Source organism: Manis pentadactyla, chromosome 2, assembly GCF_030020395.1.
Source record: "Manis pentadactyla isolate mManPen7 chromosome 2, mManPen7.hap1, whole genome shotgun sequence".
Classification (NCBI taxonomy): Eukaryota; Metazoa; Chordata; class Mammalia; order Pholidota; family Manidae; genus Manis; species Manis pentadactyla.
Window position 1 is genome coordinate 162,028,580 of NC_080020.1, and position 9,377 is coordinate 162,037,956.

Genomic DNA, 9,377 nt, shown 5'->3' on the forward strand with positions numbered 1-9,377 from the left:
CTGGCCACCCCCACCATAGCTCCCCAGTTTCTGCCTCAGTGCTGTGTCCTGCGTGAAGCGGCGACTATTTCCTGGGGTAAGAATGGGAAATGTGCCGGTTCCCTCTTATTAGGGCCTTGCTGGGCACAGAACAATTAATCCCTTGAGAAATGGTGAGAGGGATCCAGGCCTGTGATCCACCACGGTGGGTATCTGAAGATCTCCGCCAGGGCTGGCCCAGAGGTTGCACAGAATAAATAGCTGAAAGGGAAGGGAGTGCGAGCTCCGCACAATGGCCCCACCTCTCCCGGGCTTCAGCTCTGCCTCAGCGGGCCGTTTAGTGCTGTTCCCCAGACACACTGCGCTGCTTCTGGCCACCGCGCCTCTGCCACGGCGCAGGGCCTTCAGCCTGGCTCCCCGCCGGCTGCTTCTTAAGGCTGAGTTCAGGCACCGCCGGCTTTGGACGCCCAGGGTGCGCTCCCCATCCTCCCCCTCCCCCTTAGAGTGGTGACCGTGGGGGGCTGCTGCTTTCCTGTCCTCGCTGCACGCACCGCATCCTGGCACCCCCAGCGTGGTATCACGTGTTCCCTTCTCTGTCCCCCTCGCTGGGGTGTCCCTTCACCCTGGGGACCTGTAGAACTGGAATCGGTGCCCAGGACAGCGGCCCTCCGAGACACAGGACACGAGCCGCAAACCCCACCGCCCCCAGGCTTCGCTGCACAGCCGCGAGGAGGGCCGTGAAAGAGGCTGACTAACTTGCAGAGAGGAGATCCTGGTTCACTGCTCTGCCCCTGGGCACATGGAAGAACATTCCAGAGGGACAATTCACCTCATTTCTGAGGCATGGAGGAAACAGCTCATTCCTCTCCTTCCCGCTGAACTGAGAAGGTGTAAGCCATCCTGCCAAATCCTCTCGCCCCCTTCATTCCGCCCCCACCGAAAGAGGGAGGCGAGAGGAGCTGCGGGATGAGGAGCAAGGAAAGGAAAAGCCCTGGCTTCTCGGTCTCCTTTTCTTTCCTTCCCAGGCTCCACCTTTTCTGCCTTCCCGCCTCCAGGTCCGCACCTCCCCTCCTCCCCTTCCCAGAGGAGAAAACACCCATAAATGGGTCACCGCGAGAGCTCTTCCGCCGCCCTCAGGCTCTGGTGGTTAGCGGGTGGAAACGGGCGCTCTCCCCTCTCGCAGTGTTTCCGTGGCTGCCCCCTTGGGCTTCCACAGCTCACCCCACAGGTACCCGAAGAACTCTTCAGATCCCCTGGGAAAGTTGCACAGGGAGGCTTCCCACTGTCAAGGTCACAGTTTATGAAACATGAGAGTGAAAAGCTTGATGAAGTGAGGTTACTTCATGGATCCTCAGCCAGGGCCCGAATAAAGAATTAACCGTCTTGTGTAAGAAGAAAACTTTCCACTGACTTTTTAAAGTTTCTATTTTGGGTAAACTGTTTTAAGACAACAAATTGTCTCAGAAACTCGGAGGAGGAGGGGGAGGTGGAGGTGGAGAAGAAATGAGGCTTTGATCGGTTTATTTTGCCTCCTGGCAGTTTTTTGCCAGAGCCTTCACTGCAAATACAATACGACTCAAGACAGCTGTGAACAAAAAGAAGCGCTGAAGCCTCATTTTGGTTGTTGAAATTAGTAGTGCACAATTGGTTGGGAAGAAATCAGGTGCAAAATTTGTATTTTCAGCGATGTGAGTTCTGGAAGTCAGGGGCATTATCTGATGTGTGGAAGTTACTTAAAACACTGTTGACACTCAACAGAGCAGTGGGCAAGAATGCAAACAGGCACTTGGCAGAAGAGGTAAGCTGAATGGCTCACTTCATAGCAACAGGCTCACTCTCAGCCTTAATTAGGGAGATGCAAGTTTAAACAATGAGATACCTACTCACACCTATCAGTCTGGCAGAATTAAAAAGAACCACAAAACCAAGAATTATAAAGTACGCGTGGTATATGGTGACTCACAGCCGCTGTATGTTCTGGAACCATCACTTTGGAGACAAATTTGCCAATAGCTATGGGGGCTGAAGAAAAGCATATGCTTCAAGTCACACCTCTCAAAGTCAACATCCTCCTTAAGTCATTCCTCTTCCAAGTCAATACCTAGAGAAATCTTGTATGTGGACTCTACAGAAAATGTACAAGGATGTTCACTGTAGCATTGTTTATAATGGCAAAAACTGGCAACAACCTAAATGTCCTTCAAAAGAGGAATGCATTAATAAATCAAGAGTTGTCATCAAATCTTACTGCTCTTGAATTCCCACAAAATATGAAAGACTATTTCTCCACTCATTTAAAGAAAGTTTTTATTGTGGTAAAATGCACATAACAGTATTTTCCATCTTCACCATTTTTAACTGTACAGTTCAGTGGTACTAAGTACATTCATATTGTGCAACCATCACCACCATCCATCTTTGGAACTCTTTTCTTGCAAAACTGTAACTATATATCCATTGAGCCCCATGCCCCTACCCCCAGCCCATGCAAACTCTGTTTGATGTCCTGCCTCTATGATTTTGACTATTCTATGTACTTCATGTAAGTGGAATCATAAAGTACTTGTCTTTTTGTGGCTGGCTTATTTCACTTAACATAAGGTCCTCATAGTTCAGCCATGTTGTGGTATATGTCAGAATTCCCTTCCTTTTTAAGGCTGAATAATATTCCATTGTATGGATATATTAACATTTATTTATTCATTTATCCCTCTATGGACACCAGGGTTACTTCCCTGTTTTAGCTATCGTGAATAATGTTATTACTCAGTTTTAACTTGTCATCAAACATTTTTAATCATAAATAATTGTAAAGTGTATAAATTTCAATTTGTTGTAAATATATATTGATATTTTTAAATAAAACCTTTATATCACTCTTCTGTTTCTAATAGAATATAAATAAATTATATTATCAATTTTATTTCTACCGTCACCTGTTTTAAAAAAAATACAAGAACAAGTTCTTATTTAACTTTTGGAAATTTTCTATCATTCCTTTATCTCCTTGAAACTATGAATTCTATCCTTCCTCCACGGAAGTTTATTCTAATGTAATATGGTCTATGGTCTTGCGCTTGAAGATCTTTTATTGATCATACTTCTTTGCCAAAAAGGCATATAAATTGAAATTTCAATTCCTTGTAACCATAAATTTTAGGTATTAAACATTTATTTAGGTTATGCTATCATTACAGCTATTAGTAGTGCACAATTGTTCAAAAATATCATAAACTGTAAATATTGAAAAGTATTAAAAAAAAATAACTTTTGGTGATATTGTACTGTAGTTATAGAAAATGTTACCATGGGGGAAGCTGGGTGAAGAGTATAGGGGATCTCTGTTATTATTTCTCATAACAGCAATGCCATTCTACAATTATCTCAAAATACGTTTTATTGCAAAGTAACTTTAAGGAGAAATTCAGCCCCTACTGAGATGGATAGGGCCTATATAATTAATCTATATGATAATATTACTGATTACTAGAATGAGACATGGCTCAGCATCAATTATTTTCCTATTTTTCTTGTTTTAGTTTTTCATACAAGGTAAGCACTGAGAAATCTTGATCCCCTGAATAAATAGTTGATTTTGTTAGAGCAGAGCCACTCAATTTTTTAACACAAGTTCCAGCTTTTTTTTTTACAAAAAACAAAAAACAAAACCAATAGTGATCTATCATCAAAAGGTAATTTTAATGATCTGTAAGTTGCTGTATTAATTTGTTAGTAATTGCTGTAACAAAGTATCACAAACTAGATGGCTTAACAACAGAAATGTATTGTCTCATAGTTCTGGAAGATAGAGGTCCCCAGGCCGAGGCTATGCCTTCCGAGGGCTGTGAGGAAGAGTCCGTCCCATACCTCTCCCTCACTTCTGGTGGGTTGCCAGCCCTCTTTTGGGCTCCTTGGCTTATAGAAGAGTCACCCCCAATCTCTGCCTTTATTTTCACAGGATAGTATTTCTGGGTGTGAATTTCTCCTTTTCATAAAGACACCAGTATATTGGATTAGGACCCACCCTAATCTCATTTAACTGGAAAGACTCCCTATTTCCAAATAAGGTCACATTCTGAAGTACCAGGGATTAGGATTTCAACATATGAACATATACATTCAACATATACAGTTGAATTCAACAATTCAGCCTGTAACAGTTGCTAACGCTAGTAAGTCTTCTCTCAGTTGTGTTGAAAGTAAAGACTTGGGAGCCACTGACCTGCATGTGGGCGGTCATCACCTGTAGAGCCACTCACTTCTACTTTCTGGAAGCCCACTAAACTAGGCTTCACCAAAGCCTCTTCAGTAGCTGTCAGCAGCACTGTTCCTCTCTCCCAGAATTGCCTAGACGGATAAACTTAGAAAGGTTTGGGGAAACAGAAATATTTTTAATTTTAGAACAAATTTACCCCAAACAACATTTTGACTAAATGATTTTATTTGAACATAGGCTTTAAACTTTGTTTTCACCAAAACTTTGGCACTAGAGATTTACTTCATTTGGTTCATGAAAAATAAAAATATTGCCAGCTAACCTTCTCGGCAAAGCCAGTCTTCAAGGTGAAACCAATTAGCAAGTCAGACTTTCTGTTAAAAAAAGAAAAGAAGTCTCATTCCTTTTGCAATTGAGCTGGTTAACGTGTGTCCCATAACAACTGTCCTGCTTCTGAATTCCAGCTCTACACTAGAGAGGTGGGTGGGGTGATGAGCCCAGGAGTCTACCAGGAGGTGCTCTGCCTCCAGCATTTCTCCCAGATGCCCTCTCTGCCAGGATCTCAGGGACTCTCCTCAGGAGAAATGCATTGAATTCCTAAGGGAATGGACATGGAATGAAAAATGTCTAGGTGTTTCTCTTTGATGGCTGCTCCTAGAGGTTGCACCTCCAGGGAACTGCATTGCAGAAAGGTACAGGATTTGCAAGGTCTGCCTTTGTGTTTTAAAGTGGGAAAGGAGCAATTGTGGAAGGAGAGGGGAAGGAGAATCAGCACAAAGATTAGACACAGGCATCTGTTCTTGGGCACATCTGCCTTGGGAAAAGGACCACTGGGAGTTGAGGATTTGGAAAATGAGCCCCTTAAAATTATGAGTATATTGCCAGGGGCAGTCCCTATGTCCCCACAAGGGTATGAATACTTTGAGGGCCACTGAACTGTGGTATAGTCACAAGATAATACAACTACGTGGCATTTAAAATAAAGGAGCTAAATCTATATGTATTGACATAACTGTAACTCAAAGACATACAATATAATATTTCTGTATATTGGAACATTCTCAAAAATAATATTATATACAGTTGACATATGCATATAGTAAAGTCATTAAAACAGAGAGACAAGTTGAAAATAATAGGATGGAAACAGAAAGTAAGAAAGCTGGAGTGGCCATATGAATATCAAACTAGATTCCAAAACAAAGCATTATCAGAGATAAAGTGAGACATTTCATAATGATAAAAGGATCAATTCATCAAGAAGACAGAATAACCCTAAATGTGAACACACCCAATAACAAAGCTTCAGAATACATGCAGCAAAAAAATGCACAGAATTAACGGGAGAAATAGACAAATTCACAATCATAGTTGGAAATTTAACAGCCTTTCATAATTAATGGACAAAAACCCACATTTTGCTTCTGGAGAAGAGGCAAGAGACTTGGGAGGGTACAATTGTGTCTGTAACATTCATCTGAAGCAAATATGACAATATGCTAACCCTGGTTCCGAGGAGTGTTTTCTGAGAAGCATATGGGTGTTTTATATTACGTGCTATATTTCACTGTGTTAATATGTGAATGAAGTCCAGACGTCAACATCACCTCATCCAATATCACTCCCACAGCTCCCCACACCCCCACCATCCACCCTCCCTCCTTATCTGTGAGTCTTCCTCATCTCTTCTTTGACAGATGACGATCATGTGGCAAAAGGTGTCCTTATGTGGTCAGGCACAGGACATAGGTTTGCAATCGCTTCCTGCCACAGGTGTGCAGTCCCATGCCCTCCCCATCGAACTTACAGCCCAAACCTGCGGCAGCCACCTCTCCCAGGAGGCCTTTCCCCCTTCTCAAGCCCCATCCTGAAGTTCCTTTACCACCAGGGTCCTGGGCCTTGTGTTCCTCCCTCTCCTTAACTGCAGGCCTTCCCTAGAGGGTCAGCATCCTCCCCTGCTCCTTGTCTGCTCCTCACCTTTCCAATCACACCCACTCTCACCACTTATCACCTCATGGCAGAGGCTGCATCCCCAGCCCTGGTCCCTCTCTTGGGCACAAATCTTGGCTCTCCAGTTGCATTCTGGACATTTCTGTTTGAATGTTCTTGACATTGGAGATCTGCAGAAATTTGACCCAACCCAACTTCACAGCAAGCATGGGTCTGCACAGAGGGAGGAGGATGGCACACACCACCAGAATCAATACAAGTTGTCAACAAAACGTGTGGGTTTTTCCCTGCCATAGACAAGCTTCTTACTCTCTCTGCCTCCTGCAAGCCACAGCTGAGGATCCCTGAAACATATTTCAAGCATTGCCCAGCTTCCTTTGGCATCCTGTAGTTTTCTCTGTTCTTGACATCTTGTGGTTAACTTTAGTAAGTTCAGAGACAGATATATGTATATATATTTTTTCCTATTTGGCACTCTGAGAGCACTTTTGACCTGAACAACCTTTAATTGTGGAAAATCTTCAGCCATGATTTTTCCAGTCCTTCTCCACAGTCCCTTTATTCTCCTCTTGCTGAAATCTGGTAGAAAATTTCACAGCGCTGACCCAACTCCTCGACCACTTTCAAACTACTTCTGTCTCTACCTCCCTGCCTTACAGTCTCTGTGAACTCCTCCGTGCTGCCTTCCATTTTACCAATCAATTATCCCTTCCACTATGTCCAATTTACTGTCCTAGTTTACATCTACAGATTTCATTTCCCATATGCTCAGTATTTATCATCATTCAGTTATTTGTTTAATTTCTGCATTTTCTACACATTCTTGTTCTCTTTATTTTAAGCTCTTTTCAGATTGTTACATAATTTGCATCTCTTCTGGAGTGAAGTTGCTTCCCAATTTGAGTAAATATTCGTATGTACACCTTGAATTTGCATGTGTGTGTGTAGGCTTCTCTTGAATTGGAATTTTTAGAACCTTTCCGTCTTCTAACACTTCATCCTCCTGGGTTTTGGTGGCCTTGGACTTTCCATTGGCTCCCTGTGAGCACCAGGCCTTCTCCTGCCAGCTCCAGGCTCTTGTCCAGTGGGGACACTGGGGACCAGGCAGCCCCAGTGTCTGACCTGCCCTCCCATCACTGTAGGGGAGAAGCCCCATGTGAGCTGTGACTCTGGGGTCACATGGCCTTCTTCAGCCTCTCACCAAAAGAAATCTTTCCCCAGCCCCTGCTTCCAGGAGACAGCCTGGCTCCAACCTCCCACCATGGGCAAAACACATAGGGACCCAGCTAGCTGAAGGAGTCAAACCTTTGCACCAAGAGAACCTCTGAGTCCCAGACCCAAGAACACCAAGCCAGTCCCTGATTTCAGCCTGGACTCCACCATTACACCCACCTTGCTTTTGAGTGCACCTACCTTGTTCTCTCCCTCCCTCTCCTTTCACTTCCAGCTACACCGTTACTAGGTGTTAAAGCACGGTATCACTGCCATCTGGACCAGAATTTGAATGTCTCATTCCAACCAACCTCTCCCCTAATTCTTACCTTATTTCCAAACCAATGTTGTAAAGCCTTTCCTGACCACTTCAACAGGAAATAAACTATCTCTATACCCTCTGACCTGTTATACCCTGCTTTTGCCTTTATTTACCTTTCACAAACAAGAGTTTCTTGAAAACCAAGTGTGTTCTACACTTTCTGTTATGCACTGCACTATAAACAGAGCGAGAAGAGATCTCTTCCTCAAGGAACCAAGGGGTGGTTGTCAAGCTGGCTGAGCAAACAAACCATTGCTGTGCCGACTAAGTGCTGCCTCCCCGGGATGCCCAAGGTCCAGGTGACACCGTGAAGGTTGGATACCACACTGCCTGAGGGTGGGAGGGGGAAAGGGGCTGAGCCCCATAGGGAGGAGTTGCTTGAGCTGAGTCTGGAGGAAGATGAGTTCACTAAGCAGAGAGCAGAGCTGAGAACACACCAGGCTGAGGGAATTACATGCTCAGTGGCACTGAGGTTGAAAGGAGCAGGGCCCCTTTGAGAACCAGAGACGGGGACACAAAGATGAGCAGGAGAGGTGGGAGTCGGGGCAGCAGAGTCATGCGCAGGGCCTTACAGGCAACTTTTAGGATTACCTGATGTTCTCGTAGGGACCCTGGACAGTCCTCGTGGGTTGAGCAGTGGGTCGGCAGGATAAAATTTTCACTGGAAGGGACCAGAAGCATTAGAACACACCAGACTAGTAGTGGGGTTGCCAATTAGGAGACCATTGCAGAAGTTCCGGCATGAGATGACAGCAACCTGGATGAACCTGAGGTGGAGGAAAGTGGGAGCGGCAGAAGGAAGGTAAGAGTGATAGATGTTTATAATTGAGATAAAGCAAGGCGCTGACAACTCCAGACCTCAAAGGTCTTTCTAGGCCCAAACAAGCTAACACCTTCTAAGGGGACAGTATCATTTCCATAGACCTAGTTAGGCAAGGGCAGACAGCAGGCCACTAATTCCAGGTTGTCCTTGACGTCAGCCTCTTAGTCGCTGTGGCACAGAGCCCTGATTAATTTTCTATCAATGATTTTGCCTGGTTACACATTCTGAATATGTCTTTAATTCATGTAAATTAAAATCATTTTACTTCATTGTTTTAAGAGCAAACACCATGAAAAAAACAAAGACCTGTTTAAATTCAGCATAGAAACCAGTTACTCCTCTTACCCTGTCTCTCTCTGGATGCTTTTAAAAATGAGGGGCTTGCTTGATGGAGGGCAGTTGTTCCCATTTCTTCACACCGCCCTGCATGAGCGCTCCAGTGTGGGGTGTGGGAGCTTACCTGGCAGTGAGGGGCAGGCCCCACCCAGCCCTCCGCACACCTGGCTCTACAGCAAGCAAGCATCCCCAGGACTTGCACCATTGCATCTGCTCTCCAACTCTGCAGGGCGGATGCCACTGTGGTTACATTTGAGAATCCACCACGTTCTGTGAAAAATATCACTGGGGTCACAAAGCCTCTTTGGTGGGTTTGCATCTTGCTTTGGCATGCCCCTCATCCTCTGTCTTGCTCTGCACCAAGGGGCTGCCACCTTTTCTCAGCTGCAAGGCTGGACAGCCTCCCAAGCCAGCTGCAGCTCACTACCAGGAGAGCGAGATGGCCACTACTACAGACTTGGCTGTTTCCTTGACACCTCCACTCTTGTGAGTTAAGGGAAAGCACTCTGTCTACACAGAGATACACACACATGCATACA

At 44.8% G+C, this 9,377-nt stretch overlaps 1 long non-coding RNA gene across 1 annotated transcript; it reads right to left on the reverse strand.

Annotated features, from left to right (window-relative positions):
* Positions 1-2,237: 2,237 nt before the first annotated feature.
* LOC118935082 (uncharacterized) lies at positions 2,238-9,122 on the reverse strand. Its single transcript, XR_005033676.2, has 3 exons — positions 8,271-9,122; positions 4,518-4,569; positions 2,238-4,339 (listed from the first exon to the last, which is right to left on the reverse strand). It is a non-coding gene; the product is annotated as an uncharacterized LOC118935082 (long non-coding RNA).
* Positions 9,123-9,377: the final 255 nt, after the last annotated feature.